Source organism: Limulus polyphemus, unplaced genomic scaffold (genome assembly GCF_000517525.1).
Source record: "Limulus polyphemus unplaced genomic scaffold, Limulus_polyphemus-2.1.2 Scaffold1700, whole genome shotgun sequence".
NCBI lineage: Eukaryota > Metazoa > Arthropoda > Merostomata > Xiphosura > Limulidae > Limulus > Limulus polyphemus.
In genome coordinates this window covers 122,727-128,897 of record NW_013667310.1, presented here as the reverse complement: position 1 = coordinate 128,897, position 6,171 = coordinate 122,727, and positions in this window count along the sequence as shown.

Below are 6,171 nucleotides of genomic sequence, written 5' to 3'. Positions count from 1 at the left end.
TTGAATACTACCGACAGTTGCACAACACTTTCCTCCACTAACAGCGCCATCTATAACTGAATATTTATTATGTCATCACAGTGATGATCACACCATATGAATTTTAGGCGCATGTTTCGCCAGTTAGACATTTTCCATAGTGGAAATTAACCAGCCATATCTGATGTTTAATATTTGTGTTTTATATATACTTATAGAAAAGGTTTTATAAAATCGTTTTTGTCTAATAATTATTACATTTACTATGTTTTGTAGAACTTAAACTTTACAAAAGTTAAAAATTCAAAAGAATAAAAGCACACTTCCTGAGTTTAATTTAAGTTTGATGCTTCTGTCTTAGAATTTTGGAAAGTTTACTTACATGTTATGTTAAAATGACATACTTCCAAAAAAAAAAGTACGAAACCCTATAACCTGAGCGCTTTCGAAAATAGACCTTTCATCGTTTGGGGTAAACTGGAGATAAAATACAGTTATATAATAAATAACAAATACGGCTATACAACTATGTAGCAAACTGACGTAATTTCTAACGAATATTGATTATAAATAAAATATCCGATTTCATCGGAATAGTACCGTTTTATATCGGTCCAGTTGTTTCCTGCCTGCTACTTACAATCAAGGTCACGACGCACCTACTCACTTTTTCTTTCAAACTAATTTCCACCCTTCATACACTGTAAATTGAACTTGTCCACCATCACCACAGCTTCTGTGCATGCGTATCCGAAGGCTATAAAACTCGTTGCCTTGATTTCATTTGTCTATTTGTTTGTTGAATTTCGCACGAAGCTACTCAAAGGCTATCTGCACTAGCCTGTTCAAATTTAGAAATGATAGGCTAAATTGAATGCAAATTGTCAACATCACATAACGCCCCCACTAATGAAAGAGCAAGCATGTTTGGTGACGGGATTCGAACCCGTGAGTCGCAAATTGCGAGGCGAGTACCCTAACCAGACCATGCCAGGCACCCCTGATTTTAGTATTTCTCATTATGATTGACCACCCATGATCGGTCAGAGTTGTTGTGAGTCTTATTATAAGTTATATGTTTTATCATTTAAGTGATATTTTTATAGTATATTGTATTTGAAAATAAATATAGTACACGGGTTAGAAAAAATTCATGATTAAATTCCAATAAGAGCAAGCTACATACAATCCCAATAATATCCAACGAGATTCGGTAAACTTTAGTCTTAAATACTTATAATGCAAAATAATATCTATAATAAAAAAATACAAATAAAAAATAATAAAGTTAGATATGTTTAACATTCTAAATAATGAAAATGACAATAAAGAAATAATACAGTATACTTTATTTATTTGTTACTTTCTTTTTTCCCCCAGTAGCACAGCGGTATGTCTGTGGACTTACAACGCTAGAAACCGGGTTTCGATACCCGTGGCGGGCAGAGCACAGATAGCCCATTGTGTAGCTTTGTGCTTAATTCCAAACAAACAAACTTTATTTTTCTTCTTCTAACGAGAAGTTTAGTGTGTGTGTGGGGGGGGGAGTCTAGAATCTAGTGGTTTAACCTCTTCTTTAATTCACTACTTACTCTGCAACAGACTAGTTTCACTGAACTTACAGCTCATCAGTGCTGTTTGTCACAATCACTCCAATGAGTACAGAAATACATCAAAATCAAATAAAGAGTGCACCTTACTTAGGGAACACAAAAATGCAAGCTGTTGACTCCAAATACTGCTGTTGATTTAATCATTTCCCACATCCCAGTGTAACATTACAAAATTACGATAACCTAATGACAATATATTTGAACCATTAGATCATTTCAACAAAACATTTGTCTTAAATCAAATAAATGGGCTAACATTTCATAAAACATTTGTCAAACAGGGGCACAGAATCTTAAGTGTAAATAGTAAGAGGGCAAAGAATTTTTAAGTGTATATAGTCATAGGGCAAATAATTTTAGGTGTAAATAGTCATTGGGCAAATAATGTTTAAGTGTATATAGTCATAGGGCAAATAATATTTAAGTGTATATAGTCATAGGGCAAAGAATCTTAAGTGTATATAATCATAGGACAAAGAATTTTAAGTGTGTATGGTCATAGGACAAAGAATTCTAAGTGTATATAGTCATATGGCAAATAATTTTAAGAAATTAAAGCACAGATTTTTCATTTAAATGTTAGTCACCTGAGTTATGTTTATGCTAATATTTTTATTATTATTCAGGTACTACCACATGCTGAACCTCTTTAAAAATTATTGTCTTTTGTAACATAATCATATTATTAAATGTTTCAAAACAATACTGATTTTTGTGTTTTATCATAGGTGCTCATTAGAATCTCTGCTACTATTGTGATATGTTGTGACATATGGGTTTTCTACCTATCTTTTAGCAATATAGGAGTTAATTTTTTATTTAGTTTCCATGCTGTCATGGTGGCAACACATGGCCCAGAAAGTCATTAGCTTTACCTTGTTCTAGTCACATGCTTTTTTGGGGGTGGGTGATGTCTTTTATGCCCATGAAGATATTTCAGTATTATATGGTGCATCTTGGTTAAATGGATTGGCACTGGAATATCCTTCTCTGGCTGATTATGAGGTTGACTGAAAGTTAAAGCCAACCAATACTGCCAGAGAACAAAATTCACGAGATGACGTCATCCACCGAATAAAGAAAGCGAGTTTACATGGTAAACATCCTCTAGTAGAAATGATCCTCCCAACTTCTACGTAAGTACGCCCACTAAGTTTCCTGCTTGATTTAGACGATAAAGATTTTGCTCACTTTTGTCCAGAATTTTTATTATACATGTGAAAAAACTTAGTCCAGTTATCTAACACAGAACTCCTCTCCCCTTATTCTTGGGCGAATCTGCTGTTATCTCCAGGTTCAGTGTATCTAAAACTTGTTGACAATACTGCACTATACAGACTTTCTGTTTTTGAAGGCCAAGTACGCGTGGTTATCACGTGCGCTATGTCTTTGTGTTTATTTTCACATAGTTCATCATCATCATCGTGTTTTCTGAAAAACATAACAACTATAACGCCCTTCTCTGGGGGGTGGGGTATTAAAAATTATATCCTTAGTTTAAAGAACCACTTTAATTCACCCATCTATGAGCAATTTTACGACTAAAAATTTGAGAATAAGATGTTTCGATAAAATGTATCTTTAGTGATCCAGCCCCATGTTGTACCCACCACGGGTATCGAAATCTGATTTTTTAGCGTTATAAGTCCGCAGGCATACTGCTAAGCCACTAGTCGATAAAGATCATGATAAAAATTACATTCATACAACAACATAAAAGTCCATAAAACTCAAATAAACAAATGCAGCTACAGCAAAATAAGATCAATGAATGCAAATTAATTGTTAAGCTAAAATAGCTAACGTAAAGAGATATTCTGTTCGCTGGTATAGTTATTTCTTTTTAAGCACACAGCTCATGTTGGACTCTCTGTACTGTGCATACCACGGGTATCAAACTCCGATTATTAGTATTATAAGCCCTCAAGCTCGCTACTGACACCCTGGCAGCTTCTGTTCGACGTTTTAGCCAAATAATCTTTAACTGTGATTCTTTTTTTTTATGTAAACATGTACAAAAGGTCATCAACATACAAAGTAACTAATGATAAAAGTTGTTGTAATACTTCTAAGAACTGATGACGCAGTTTGTTGTTGTTTTTGTTTTTTCTGTGGTATACTCATCTCCCACCCTTCCAAGGTGTTATTATTGGGTTTGTTTAAAATGTCGATGCTCTAAATAAACACAGTGGTCTACAAGTTGTAGGTTGATGTACAAGTGTCTGTGAACAGTACACAGCACACATATTTAAAGAGGCTTCGGATCAAAAACTTAAGTACTCCTAGTCAAATGTTATCCACGGAGAAAAGATTTAGATATTTTTGTTGTTGTTGTTTTTGTTGAATTTCGCGCAAAGTCACTCGAGAGCTATCTACGCTATCTGTCCCTAATTGTGAAGTGATAAATTAGAGTCAACATCATCCAGGTCTTGAGAAGTTTTCGATCACCCAGTGTTGCGGATGATAGGTATAAATTTGAGTGCACTAAAGTCTTCACTGCTTCCTCTTGCATACGGAAGTAATTCGTTTCCCTATGTACTCTTTATCTCTAGATCCGAAGTATAGTTGAGGAGGCTCTGAAGACCCCTCAGACTTTCCCTATTCTATGATAAGTGTGGGGACCGTGTCCCCCGGTGGGAGTGCGGTAAGTCTTCACTGCTTCCTCTTGCATACGGAAATAATTCATTTCCTTATATTCTCTTTATCTCTAGATCCGAAGTATAGTTGAGGAGGCTCTGAAGACCCCTCAGACTTTCCCTATTCTATGATAAGTGTGGGGACCGTGTCCCCCGGTGGGAGTGCACTGAAGTCGTCACTGCTTCCTCTTGCATACGGAAATAATTCGTTTCCCTATATTCTCTTTATCTCTAGATCCGAAGTATAGTTGAGGAGGCTCTGAAGACCCCTCAGACTTTCCCTATTCTATGATAAGTGTGGGGACCGTGTCCCCCGGTGGGAGTGCGGTAAGTCTTCGGATTTACAACGCTAAAAGCAGGGGTTCGATTCCCCTCGGTGGACACATAAGATAGCCCGGTGTGGCTTTGATATACGAAAAACACATACGTAGTGGGCCCGGTATGGCCAGGTGGTTAGGATGCTCGACTCGCAATATGCGGGTCGCGGGTTCGCATCCCCATCCCTCCAAACTTGCTCGCCCTTTCAGCCGTGGGGGCGTTATAATGTGACGGTCAATCCCACTATTCGTTGGTAAAAGAGTAGCCCAAGAGTTGACGGTGGGTGGTAATGACTAGCTGCCTTCCCTCTAGTCTTACACTGCTAAATTAGGGACGGCTAGCGCAGATAGCCCTCGTGTAGCTTTGCGCGAAATTCAAAACAAACATACGTAGTGATCATATGATTTACTTCTAAGCTAAGTCCCGAACTTTGCTCACTTGTTGTCCTTGTGACAATGTTCAGGGTTGCTTAAGGACAAACTTGTGTTTTCGTGACGCAGAATGACTAGATATATTCTTTCCCTCTTTGTTTAGAACTAAAGTATGCACTTATCATTTTCGTTTGTTTTCTAGATCTGATGACGAAATGTGGAAGGTTTGAAACTACAAGAATAAATGAATTAGAATAATAGATTCCTTTTTAGTTAATCTGTTCGGGTAGTTTTCGCACGTTGTCTCCTGTGTCTCTACAAAAGCTTATGTTAATTTCTTGGTTTGTTTATTGCTAACCACAAACCTGCACAATGGGCTATTTGTGCGGTGCCCACCGCGAGTATCGAAACCCGAGTTTTTGCGTTATAACGCCTCAGATTCACCGCTGAACTACCAGGGGCTTACTTCTTAAATAACAGTTGTTTGTCATAGTCGTGTTTATTTTTAATTCGGATTCTTGTTATTTTGTGTTTAGTTTATTAACTGTACTGAAGTGTAAGTCCCTTTAATAGGACGCCCAGTAGTTCAATGGGTTTTGATACCCTCTGTGGACAGAGTACAGATAAACCGATTTTACACTTGTTTGTTTAACAAGAACTAAACCAGTTAAGTCGAAGTCGCTAATAAGTGTCGAAGAATGGGCTTAAATAGGTTCACTACTTAACTTGTTGGTTAATAAACTTACTGTTTCATTCTTTGTATCAAATTATGTTATTGTCTTAGGCTAAACACATTACTTCCCTGTTGGGAATTTGTGTAATTTGGAAGATTTAGACAGTGAGATACAATGATATTAGAATAATATATTATTGAAAACAAGTTAATCTGAACAATGTAGGCGAGTTTGTTTTTTGTTTTTCAAAAAAAAGAAAAAGAAAATAAATGTAAGGATTGCTAATATCAATCATTCAAAAACAATGCAAAAAAGATAGTAGGGATGGCTTTTGCATCATCCATGCGTAATAACACAGACAAGAATTAACACAAGGCAATATATATATAACTATTCATTCACGATAGTTTAATTTATCATATTTTTGTCTGTTAACATTCTACTACACTGTGTGCCTGTGCTATTATGTAGGGATGATGCAAATACTATCCCTACTATCTTGTTTGCGTTATTTTTGAAGGATTGATATTAGCCATCCCTACATTTACTTCCTTTTTTTTTTTTTTAAAAAAAAAAAAAA